The sequence below is a fragment of the Festucalex cinctus genome, chromosome 13 (genome assembly GCF_051991245.1).
Source record: "Festucalex cinctus isolate MCC-2025b chromosome 13, RoL_Fcin_1.0, whole genome shotgun sequence".
Lineage (NCBI taxonomy): Eukaryota > Metazoa > Chordata > Actinopteri > Syngnathiformes > Syngnathidae > Festucalex > Festucalex cinctus.
This window is the reverse complement of record NC_135423.1, coordinates 20,375,517-20,386,923: the sequence shown is the minus strand read 5'-3', so window position 1 is coordinate 20,386,923 and position 11,407 is coordinate 20,375,517. Positions and strand designations below refer to the sequence as shown.

The following is an 11,407-nucleotide window of genomic DNA, read 5'->3' as shown; positions in this document are numbered from 1 at the left end:
TATCCTTATAAAAATGTGTATCATAAATAAAATATAATAAATATAATAATAAAACTGGCTTATAAAATTTTACCCATACATCCACTTATCCTTGCATTTCATTTCACATGTAATTTTATGCCATGAACTTGATGATGCCATATATAATATTTGTTTTGGGGAGAGCTAATGTGATGGTTCCTTGAGATTGCGGTCACCAGGGGGCATCGGTAAGAATGCGAGGAGATGATTCAGTTCTCTTTTTATTAGTCCAACTATGGGTGTGTGGCTACTTTGTACAAGTTATTATGTATGTGTGTGTGTGGTTCTGTAACACAAGAAAAATAAAGACCTATCAGACACAACACTTTGTAAAGGTACACAAATAAACAAAAAACGCCTCAGTCGAGAGTATCTTATAAAATGAACTTCGTATGACTGGGCCATCAGCACACTAGCGATTAGCATATGTAAACAATGGTAAACGGCCCACGGATATAACAATACTCTTTGCTACACAAATCGTGCATTAATCATTATATCGGGCTATTAACACAATACTCACTTTTATGACGCGCACTCTGTAATTGGCACACACTGACCCAACTGCGATGTCTGTACATCAACGTGTATAACTTAACGAGCCTTAACAAGCGGTGCGCTCTCAACCAAACTCAGCCAACTTCTGATTGGCTACAGCGACTGTCAATCACACGGCGAAGTCTAGACGGGCCCGTCCTTCGTCACAGCCGCCCCCAAATTTATCAAATTTGACATAATTAAGAAGGACGGCCAGTATCAATGTCAGGAATGGAGGGCAAGGCTATGAGGCGTGCAACAGGCCTCACGTAGGTCTTGCCTTGGACCTGTACTTCAGCAGTCCGGATCCTGTCCTGGGAGAACGTTGGTAACACGACCGATGGGCCACATCGCTCTTGGTAACTGGGGGTCCATCACCATAACTGTGGTTCCAATCTGTAGCTGGGTTGGGTCCTTGTGCCATTTCGAACGGGTCTGCAGGGTTGGGAGATAGTGCTTGATGAAATGCGACCAGAACTGGTCCGCTAACACTTGACTGTGTCTCCAGCGACGCCGACTTAATGGCTCTGCATCCACATATACAGCCTGAGGCAGGGAGGAGTCTAGCCGCCCCATGAGTAGGAGGTTAGGGGTCACAGGGTCAGGGTCTGCCACGTCTGTGGATACGTAACCCAGTGGTTTGGAATTTAAAATCCCTTCCACTTCCGTCAGGACAGTCCGCAAAACTTCTTCTGGAACAGACTGAGGCTGGATTGTGGCGTATAGTGCAGCCTTGACCGATCTCACCTCTCTTTCCCATACACCTCCAAAATGTGGTGCATTTGGTGGATTAAATTTGAACTGGATCTGGGACTTGGCCAAATGATCATGAAGGGATGGGTGAAGTGCATTAAAGGCTTCTCTGAGCTCCCGCTCACCTCCTTTCAAATTTGTTCCCTGATCTGACAGGAGTTCGGCTGGTTTTCCTCTTCGTGCAATAAATCGCCTGAGGGCCATTAAGAAGGAGTCACTGTCCAAACTGGAAAGAACATCAAAGTGTACAGCTCGGATCGTCAAACACTTAAATATAATGCCCCATCTTTTCTCAAGACGACGTCCAACTTTAACTGTGAATGGCCCAAAACAGTCCATGCCTGTAGAAAAGAAGGGTGGCTTTAGCAAACGCAATCTTACTTCTGGCAGGTCTGCCATCTTAGGAACAGTCGGAGTGGCTCTCCATCTCTGACAGTCCAGACAGGCATGCTGGTGTTGTTTGGCTGCTTCACGTCCTCGGGGTATCCAATACTTGCGTCGCAACTCAGCGAATAGGCGCTCTGAGCCTGGGTGATGTAGGGCCTTGTCCATATCCTGGATGATAAGCTGAGTGACTTTATGAAGAGGGTCTAAGACCACCGGATGAATGAAATCAGGCTCCAGTTGACGACTGCGACGAAGTCTCCCACCAACTCTAATAAGACCTGTAGCAGTGTCGAATTCTTGGGCCAGTGTCAAAAGGCGACTTGTTGAGGGAACTGGCTTGTTGGCTTTTAACAGGTTGTATTCCTCCGGAAAACTGTCTTTCTGGGCTTGCTGTAAGATTTCCCTCTCTGCTTCTTGATAGTCGATAGGAGAGAGTGTGACGTTATCAGCGGCCGCCCCATGACGAGACCGGGCAACCGCCGCAATCAATTCGGAGTAGGAGGGGGAATGGTCAACTTGTAGTTGCAATGGGGTCTTGGCAGTTGTAGTGGCAAGGCAGGAGATGGCAGGCTTGCGTAGCTCAACATCATTCTCTGGCTCTTGTCAAACTGGTTGAGTGGGCCAGAAATCTGATGTCTGCTGCAGAAAGGCTGGACCATGTCGCCACCTACTGTTGGTGGACAGCTCCAACAATGTCCTTCCCCGTGTGATATCATCAGCCGGGTTAAGTGCCGAGTTCACATATCTCCAAGCTTTGGGATCCATCAGCTCCTGGATCTCGGCCACTCGTGTTCCCACAAAAACTTTGAAACGACATGAATCTGACTGTAACCAGGTGAGGACAGTGGTGGAGTCTGTCCAAAGGGTGATGCTGTTAATAGTCAGAGTCAGCTCTCGTTGCAGGAGTGCAGCTAGTTGGGCAGCTGTCAGGGCCACACACAGCTCCAGCCGGTGTATAGACTGTTGCTTTTTAGGGGCCACTCTGGATCTAGCTGTTAGGAAGGCCACCTCCACTTGTCCTCTTGTGTCCTCTGTGCGCAAGTAGGCCACAGAGCCGTAGGCCTTTTCTGACGCGTCTGCAAACACGTGAACCTGTCGAGAGCAGTTTGGAGTGTCTATGGCAGGACTGGTGTAACAGCGGGGTAGGGTGACTTGTGATAGATGATGTAACTCCTCTTCCCACTCTGACCATGGCTGTAGTACCTCCTCAGGTATGGATGGGTGGTCCCACTGTTGTTCCGTCGGCCCGGACTAGAGGCAGACGGCCGGACCGAGATTTACGTCCCGGCGGAGGCCGTCTTCACCCTCCCGCCGGGCCGACGCTCAGGGGAGATATGTCGGGAAGGGGGGGGGGACTGGAAACGCGGGCGGCTGTCCTCTCCAAGAGTGATCGTATATTATGCATCCCGGGTTGTTGGAAGGAGAGTCTTCGCCTGTATTCGCTTTGAAGGAGAAGTTCCACAACTCAAAAGCTAGATGAAAAAAGTAACAGAGTGCCGGGCCGAGATTCAAGCTGTAGACAAAAAGATTTATTTGACACAGACATACAAACAAGACATATATTCTGGCCAGAAGGGATTAAAAATCCGTTTGGACAACGGAATGCACTGGTTTATAAAGCCTGTCTAGAGTCCACCCCCAAACTTTTTCCTTGGGCGTAACATCTTAAGGCAGCTAACGGTATTGGACAACTACAAAATGCAGTACTGGGTGCAGTGCAATTTTTTGACCATTGGGGGCACTGTTACTCCACGTAAACTTAGGCTCGCCACCTTTGGCCTAATTTAAAGCTGACCTCTGCATGAACTTCATGGTTACGCAAGCTCATGTGTACCTTCCTGCTCAGAAATCTTGCGGACAAGACATTTTTATGGGTTGCACCTGGTGTTTGGCTCACTCACTCACATGTAGCACGTGTAGCTCACGTGTTCGGAAAACCCCTATCTCACAGAATGCCTTCAAGGCCAGCCAGAGCACACGTGATCGGAAAGCCCCTACATATATCTGCTAGGTCAAAAGAAAGGAAAATGTGTCAGAGCAGATTTGGGCCAAACCAGGTGGCTTTTTCAGGGATGGGGCGTGAATCTACATAGATAACTAAAATTATATACGTCACCACTCTCGTTGTTTGTCCCATAAGCGCTGCACTCGGACTTTGGCTCGGGTTGTGAAGGGGACGATGAAACCCAAGGGATCATACAAACATGCCAGCACGCTGTATATGTTTTCGCATGGTAGGTGTGGGAGGATCTAGTTTTTGGTACTTGTACCTCAAAGAGTCTGAGTTACAAAGCCATCGTAACCCTAGAGTGAGTTCTTGTGGGTCGATGTTTGATTCCTGGAGCCACAGCTCACTGCTCTCGGACCTTACTTCACGAGGTAGGTGTTTGATTGTTTCGGGGACATTACTCGCCCACTGTCTTAGTTCAAACCCACCTGCTGCTAGTAGGGCTGTCAACTTGTTCACAAGGTGCTGGGCTTCTTGTACAGTGGGGACGCTCTGTAGACAGTTATCTACATAGAAGGATTTCTCAATCGTCACTCGTACATCCTCACTCGGTTGATTGTGATCACACACATGCTTCTGCAGTGCAAATGTTGCTCAACATGGGCTACATGTCGTACCGAATGGAAGTACCTGCCATAGTAGACACTGGGTTGCTGATCTGTCTTCAGGCCCCGCCACAGGAAGCAGAGCAGTGTTTTGTCCTCGGGAAGCAGCCTGACTTGATGAAACATCCCTTTTATATCACTGCTGACGGCTACTGAATGTTCCCTGAAACGTACCAGCACCCCCAGCAGGCTGGAAGTGAGGGTGGGCCCAGGAAGCAGCAGTTTATTCAAGTTGTCTCCTTTATAGCAGAAAGAACAATTAAAAACAATCCTGTTCTTCCCGTTATGGCTCACCATATGGTGTGGAATGAACCAAGTCTCTTTTGCTTGGCGCAGCTCCTCTTCGGTTCCCTTTAAGACATAGCCGGCCTTCTCCAGTTTGTCAATCTCGGCACAGTATGCAGTAGCTCGATCGGGATCACGCAGTAATCTTTTTTCTGTGCTGCGCAGATTGGCTAACACTGCCTCTTTGGGTGCATTGAGTTGTGGCATGTTCTTTACTCTGAGGAGTGGAGTTGCGTAACGCTGGGTTCCCTGAATGTCGACACGTGTAGTTTTGGTCTCCAACAGGTGTATTGCGTCTTGATCCTGCCTGGAGCGCACAACGAGCTTTTCACTACGGTATGGAAGAACTTCTAATTGCCATAACTTTTCCACATTATGCAGGATTTCAGCAGTGGGTGACAATGTGGATATGTGAAGGCATTGTGGAGCTGCAGACTTTTGTTCAATATGCTTAATCGGCCCCTGAAGTGTCCAACCTAACCTTGTTTTTACTGCTGCAGGGCCGCCAGGACGTCCCAGGCGCACCGGAGCCAATGGAGTGATGAGGTGCGGGTAATCTGACCCAATCAACAGCAGGGGGCGCACTTTATCCATTGTTGGAATTGGGAGGTCTCTTAGGTGCCTGTACTTTCTCTGAAGTGCCTCCGCTGAGTAAGTGTGCTCAGCCAAGCTCAAGGCATCAGCTGTGAAGGCATCTTGAATCCTGCGGCTGATCTACTGGGGAGATGGTAAATGACACAGCTGCACCATGTATGACTCTGATGTCTTGCCGCACTGTTCGTAGAGCAAGTTGTTCTGGCTGGCCGATGAGTTTAAGGCTTTGTGCTGCTGCAGAAAGGATAATGGTTCGCTCTGACCCGTCATCAAGTACTGCATAAGTCTCTAAGGAGTGCTCACCGTTGCAAAGTAGTACTCGGCTGATCTTTAACAGCACCTGGTGGCATCCAGACCGTCTGTCCAGGTATAGCACTTCGTTGGTTGAGCTGACATGGCTTGATGGGCTTTCATCTGCAATCTTTATGTTTACCTCATATAAGGCTTGTAGGTGTTTCCTTTTGCACGTTGGACAGGTGACCTTCAGACGACACTGTGCAGCTTGATGGGAACGACCACAGCGCCAGCATTTTCTATTTGATTTTATCCACGTTGTTTTCTGTTCACCTGTCAGGACGGCAAAATTGGCACACTGATCGAGATAGTGCAACGTATTGACACAATATGGGCAGAATGGTGTCTTCTCCAACTTCTTGGAGCTGGATGTCTCGGTGGGGAGTTTATCACTTGGCTTTTCCGTGGTATGGAGGATGCGAGTGTTCTTCTTCCCCTTGCTGTTATGGCGCCGTGATGACTTGGATTCGCTGCTGCTCTTCACCTTACTGTGTGATGACTCGTACACTGTCTCCTGTATCTTCAACTCATAATCGAGCCAGTCAGAAAAGTGCAGAAGGCTTGGGATGGTGACATGCATAGGATACAGGAACCGTTTAAACTCTGCTCGCATGTTGTGTGGCAACTTGGACAGCAACCGTGTCACATGAGAGCCGCAGCACAATTCAGTCTGTCCACTTTCTCCCAACTGCTCCAACAGGCCCACCAATGCTCTCACTCTCAAGGCAAACCGCTTGAAACCAGTAGTGTCACCACGACCAATATTTGAGGATTCCATCAGGTCAGCAATTTTTCTAAGAGCCAGCTGATGAGGCTGTCCATATTGTTCAGTTAAAGTGTTCATTGTATCTGTATATGGCTGTATTGAGTGAGTTGTATGAATCAGCAATGAGCAAGGCATCTTCATACTCTAAATGGTCTACCAGAATGTGATATTTAAAACGCTCTGTTGCATCTTCGGGCAGAAGATTTTCTAGTGCAACCTTCAGTCTGGCGAACTCTCTTCGATCCCCCTTTGTGAAGCTTGGAATCGTGGGCTTGGGGCCATGATACACTCTCTCATGCTGGGTGGTGGGATGGATGCCTTCTGGGTTCTGAACCACATCGTGGTGGTGTATAGGGGCTACTGTACACTGGTGTCTGAACACCGGCTGGTAGAGGGCGTTGTTCAGGGTGGAAACTTAGCTGCGGCGGTGTAGTTCTCATGTTATTTAGTCGATCTGTAAGGTCAGCTACCATACCTGTAGGTGGTAGCGGCCGCTGCCGTCGTTCAACAAGATCATCTGTTACCGGGGGGGGGGGGGGGGGGGGGGGGGGAGTGGCCACTCCTCTTCGACATTCGAAGGTAGCATAACGATGTCAGCTTGTGCAGGAAAGGGGGGAAGCTGGCCGTGGTCCTGATTTGTCGGCAGCGCAGGTACCTGTGAGGGTACAGGGGGTGGCCTCGGCTGGGTGGTGGGTGATGAGGCTGAAGGCATTATTCTAGTGTTAAGACACCTTTGCATTTCCATCATCTGGTTTTGTATCCTCTGGTTATCCTCAAGCACGCTGTGTAGAACTGCAAGTATTTGAGATGATTCTCCTACAGCTGGCCTCGGCCCGTGGTTCACTGGTGTGCTTGTTGACAAGGGAGGTAAATGTTCATGTTCACCTGAGCTCTTAGCTGTTGCTCCTTTAAGTGTATTCCAGTCCTCATTTGACTGTGGAGGTATGGCAGCTCTCTCCATTGATCTCTCCACGCTGGAATAAGATGGTTGGTGCTCGTAGGTGTCATCAGCTGACTGCTGCTGTGCGGATACTGAGGAGACGTAGTCCTGCATCCAAATAGGCGGCTGTGTTTCTCGGCGTGGCCGGGCACCAGCCTCACGTGGAGTGCGACTCTGCTCTGAATACATCTCTCTTTAATCCCACGGTGGCCGCACTTCACGGGTTTCGGCACCAAATGTTTTGGGGAGAGCTAATGTGATGGTTCCTTGAGATTGCGGTCACCAGGGGGCATCGGTAAGAATGCGAGGAGATGATTCAGTTCTCTTTTTATTAGTCCAACTATGGGTGTGTGGCTACTTTGTACAAGTTATTATGTATGTGCGTGTGTGGTTCTGTAACACAAGAAAAATAAAGACCTATCAGACACAACACTTTGTAAAGGTACACAAATAAACAAAAAACGCCTCAGTCGAGAGTATCTTATAAAATGAACTTCGTATGACTGGGCCATCAGCACGCTAGCGATTAGCATATGTAAACAATGGTAAACGGCCCACGGATATAACAATACTCTTTGCTACACGAATCGTGCATTAATCATTATATCGGGCTATTAACACAATACTCACTTTTATGACGCGCACTCTGTAATTGGCACACACTGACCCAACTGCGATGTCTGTACATCAACGTGTATAACTTAACGAGCCTTAACAAGCGGTGCGCTCTCAACCAAACTCAGCCAACTTCTGATTGGCTACAGCGACTGTCAATCACATGGCGAAGTCTAGACGGGCCCGTCCTTCGTCACAATATTTATTCATGACCAAAATAACTTGAAACTAAACAAACCGTACATTACAAACATTCTTGTAAGATGTTTGAAAGCCAAAGCATTTTATACGCTTCAGTCATATTTGAACATATCTCAGTCATGCATCATTTAGCTTACAAATCTAACACTGTATTCACTAATGACCCCCAGCTGACTTGTGAGCCATAAATAATGAACACATGGCTGTGTTGAGCTGTATTTACTGTTCTGTCAGAGCTCTTGGGGGCTGTCTGGCATCAGAAGAGCTTTGTTTGCTTCTTGTTGATGTTCTCTGGAGACGTGCTTCTGCACAGAACAGACAACATTCTGGCCAGCAGTATCCAGACAGGATATTTTTCTTACCTTGGAGCTAGACTGACAATCTCCTCCGCACTAAAGTTGCGCTGAGTGACACAACAGACCTTCTGGCTTATGTAACCTACGTTCCATCCGGAAGTTGAATCAAATAAATGAGCAATGTACGGTGTGGGGTGCTGTTTGTAAGGAGTGACTTTGTATACGCTTGAGCAGATTTGGTTGACTTGTTTCACAAGGTCTTTGTTAATAGTGATCCTGTGAGTTAATGAGCACAAACTGTCCAAAGGCAGCTTTATTTGTGCTATATGACCTCCAAACTCTCAAAGAGGAGGAGCAAGGTTGTATGATTTCACCCTTTATGCTTTACATTTTTTACCTGTTCTTTTATTATATTTCTAAACAGGGCACCTAATGATTTTTTTTTTATCTTTTCATTTTATTAGTGCACTCGAGAGTAAGCACATTAGCTTAGCATCCACTGTTGACACTTACTGCCTTGGAGCATCGTCTTTAGTACGGTCTGTACTAAATTAAGTATCATTTTAGTTTGTTGTTTGAAAAGAGTTTGAGTATTTTGATGTAAAGTAGTAAACAGAATTTACACTGGTTTGAATGGTTGAATCGTGATTGGACGATGTTTAGCATTTTATGCTTAATCTGTTATTGGTTTAATTTTTGCGATGTTAACATTGATCGGCTCCAAAAAAAAACAAAAAACAAGACGTTATTTTCCTTTTTTTTTTATTTTTAAATTTTTATTACACCACCCCTGCCATGCATGTCTTTGGAATGTGGGAGGAGACCGGAGTGCCCAGAGAAGATGCAACCTCCATGCAAACTCCACCCAGGAAGGCCGGAGCCCGGACTCGCTCGAACCGGAGTCCTCAGAACTGGGAGGCGGGCGTGCTAACCACTCTGTCACCGTGCCGCCCTATTTATTTATTTATTTATTTATTTATTTATTCATAATTTTTTAAATACTTGTTTGTGCTGCCCACTGGAGAATAATAATAATAATCTTTGACTGTCTCATGATTCGATTCGATTACAATTTTTGGGTCGACGATTCGATTCAGAATCGATTTTCGATTCTCGATTCAAAAGATTTTCGATTCAAAATTATTTGATTGACAAATGATTTCTGCTTCAATTTACAGATTGGCACAACATTGTCATGATGTACTCCAGTCTGCTTTGCAAGACAAAATGACAAATAGAGACATTAAAGTGTCTTTTTTTGTTTTTGTTTAAACATTTATTCATTTTGTATTGTAAGTACCTTTTTCCACAAAAACAGCATGTGGGCTACAACTGCCTTTTCCCCTTCTTCTTCATTTCTAATTTAAATAAAATCGATTTTTGGATATTAATATCAATTCGATTCGATTAATAAATGAGAATCTCGATTCTTTTATGAATCGATTTTTTTGGCACACCCCTAATACACATATTAAAAAACAAACAAAAAAAGAGCAGATTCATTTTTCATTTTGTATCAACTTTATTTAGATTTACGCCGCCATCGTTATTTACGTCGCATTCCGTGCGCCGTGACGTAGAATGGCGGTGGTTCGAGTAGGACTACATTTCCCATCGCGAGATGCTGTGACTATCGCGTGACCGGTAGCGAGACTGGGAAAATCTAACATGGCGGCGGTAAATAATATCTCTTTTCACCGTGTACACCGGCTCGGAGCTCGTAAGGGCAATAAGCCCCGTCCTATTATTGCTAAGTTCGAACATTTTAAACATAAAGAATTGGTAAAAAGTAAAGGACGGGAGCTCAAAGGGACATCTTTCGGGATGAATGATCAATTCCCAAGAGAGATAAACGAGCGGCGAAAAGTACTGTTTCCTATAATGAAACAAAATAGACAGGAGGGTAAACGGACTTCGATGGTCGTTGATAAATTATATATCGACGGCCAGCTATTCCGAAACCCAACCTCGACCCCTTGGCTGTTCTAACTGACAATTGGTAGAGCCGAGCATTGTGTGATTATTTGACGTATGTATATGTATATGTATATGTATGTGTATGTATATGTGTATATATGTATATATATGTATATGTATATGTATGTATAATGGGTTACGAAATAGAATATGAATTTATATTATGCATAGGCTATATAGTAATAATAATAATAATATAAAAATATATTCTTAAAAAAAATAAATTAATAATAATAATAATAATCTCGCTTAGGTCACCATTTACTGGTGTATTGTTATGTTGAATCCCCCACAGATTTCCTTCACACTCTCTTCCCCCCACGTTTCTTCACTATTATACTTATCTACTTGCTATCTCTCTCTTTATATAAATTATATAAATTGCCTAATTACTCTTTTGCTATCCTACAATATGTTAATATTAATAAGCAGCTTATATAGATGTATACATAAGACTGAGTCTATATTGCTTGTATGCAGAAATTAGTTCTGGTCTCCTGGAATGTGTGTGGCGCTCGCTCCCAGGCAAAAAGAATAAAAATTTTAGACCATCTCTCAAAATTTAAGGCAGATATTTGTCTCCTACAAGAAACCCACTTACAAAAATCAGAAGAAAAATTATTTATAGATAAAAATTTTAGTCAAGTTTACTCTGCCTCCTATAATAGTAGACAAAGAGGTGTCTCTATACTTATACATAAGAATTTATTCTTTACTCTAAATAATATAGTAACAGATTTAGAGGGCCGATATATTATTATCCAGGTAACTATATTTAATAAAGTATATACAATTGGTAATTTATATGCCCCAAATAATGATGACCCTGATTTTTTCCATGAATTTTTTTCTCGGTTACTCGATTTAGCAACAAATTCTACTATTATTATTGGAGGTGATTTTAACACAGTCTTGAACCCGTTAATAGATCGTTCTAATAATACGATATATACAAGGCGATTACGATCCGCTAAAGTAATAGATGAATATATGGAGGATTTTGGCCTCAGCGATGGCTGGAGACTTTAAAACCCAACTAAGAAGGAATTTACTTTCTTCTCTGCTGTGCACCGATCATTCTCAAGAATTGATTTTTTCCTTACAAATAATTCTATTGTTGATAAAACT

The 11,407-nt window shown here is 44.7% G+C and overlaps 2 long non-coding RNA genes across 2 annotated transcripts; both read right to left on the bottom strand.

The window, feature by feature from the left end:
• Positions 1-229: 229 nt before the first annotated feature.
• Positions 230-1,842, bottom strand: LOC144033611 (uncharacterized). Its single transcript, XR_013288016.1, has 2 exons — positions 545-1,842; positions 230-307 (listed from the first exon to the last, which is right to left on the bottom strand). It is a non-coding gene; the product is annotated as an uncharacterized LOC144033611 (long non-coding RNA).
• Positions 1,843-6,820: 4,978 nt separating this feature from the next.
• On the bottom strand, positions 6,821-7,916 carry LOC144033449 (uncharacterized). The gene is made up of 2 exons (XR_013287984.1): positions 7,821-7,916; positions 6,821-7,583 (listed from the first exon to the last, which is right to left on the bottom strand). It is a non-coding gene; the product is annotated as an uncharacterized LOC144033449 (long non-coding RNA).
• Positions 7,917-11,407: the final 3,491 nt, after the last annotated feature.